Genomic DNA, 1,225 nt, shown 5'->3' with positions numbered 1-1,225 from the left:
CCCCCCTCTTTCAGTGAAAAAATGTGCTGTCGGTGGGGATCGAACCCACGCGGGCAAAGCCCAATGGATCTCAAGTCCATCGCCTTAACCACTCGGCCACGACAGCTGTTCCTGTAACTGCAACAAAAACATATTATATAAGCCCACTAACCCAAAATGCACTACCGGGAACATCGCACTTAAAGAAAACAGCATGGTAAGAAGTAACAATGTCCAAAGTTGCGGTTTCAGTTTCAGTAAGAGCGTTACTGCACTTCCAACACAAAAACGTGATATTATAAGTGCGGAAGTTAGAGGCATTACAGGAGAGTTACAAACACAAAAAAAGAAGAAAGATAAAGGACGATAGATGCTTGATAGGGAAGAAAATGAGCAAGCAAACCACGAGAAAGTACCCGCCAACCACCCACTAACTTAGTTTATGGATTTTTAAAAATGCCAAAAACTAGCAACCCAAAGGACTGGATCGGGGGAGTACAATATGGAGAAGAAGAAGAGACTGACAATGGTCTCTCTCTCTCTCTCTCTCTCTCTCGTCTGCGTAGGCCAATTTGTAAACCTAGTCTTGAAAAACACTGAAAGTTTCGGTTGAGAAAAAGAAAGGACCAACAGGGTATAGAACTGTATTGGCATTACTGACAGCCAGATAATGAATGAGATCTCAAACCATATAAAAGAAATTATAAAATTCAAAACATTTTTCCAGCACGTAATGAACACAACAGTGCCGAAGATTAGAGGGTTTACAAGAGAGTAACAAACACAAAATAGAAGGAGGGAAAATAAGGCAGGACGATAGATGTCTGATAGGAAAGAAGGAGCAAACCACACCAGAGCACCCGCCAACCGCCCAAAATCGACAGCATTTTCCAAAGGAAGAAAAAAGAGACGTGTGAGTTTGAGTAAAGTGAAGCCCGTCAACGGCCATTTAGTGCAATACAGTAGCATGACAGAGAGACGGAAAAACGAAGGGGAAAAAAGAAAAGAAATGAGGACGACTTATGGCGCCCTCCAATCACCAACAAAAGAAAGAGAAAAGGCTGAACGACTTCCCAAACTCTAACGGACAGACACAAGACACCGCATAAATCACAGCTTCGAGATAATGCCCGCATAGCGCCCGAGGGCAACATGATTATAAAAATATGACGTGAGAAAACGGGAAAGGTGAGGAGAGAGAGAGAGAGAGAGAGAGAGAGAGAGAGAGAGAGAGAGAGAGAGAGAG

At 43.2% G+C, this 1,225-nt stretch overlaps 1 protein-coding gene and 1 non-coding gene across 4 annotated transcripts in view; both read right to left on the bottom strand.

The window, feature by feature from the left end:
* LOC101859483 (LIM and senescent cell antigen-like-containing domain protein 1) overlaps positions 1–1,225 on the bottom strand; it is a 61,324-nt gene that overhangs the window by 44,024 nt on the left and 16,075 nt on the right. The window lies entirely within an intron of this gene.
* On the bottom strand, positions 25–106 carry TRNAS-UGA. Its single transcript has one exon. It is a non-coding gene; the product is annotated as a tRNA-Ser (tRNA).

This window comes from Aplysia californica, unplaced genomic scaffold, assembly GCF_000002075.1.
Source record: "Aplysia californica isolate F4 #8 unplaced genomic scaffold, AplCal3.0 scaffold00203, whole genome shotgun sequence".
NCBI lineage: Eukaryota > Metazoa > Mollusca > Gastropoda > Aplysiida > Aplysiidae > Aplysia > Aplysia californica.
The sequence above is the reverse complement of the archived record's forward strand: the minus strand, read 5'-3'. Positions and strand labels throughout refer to the sequence as shown.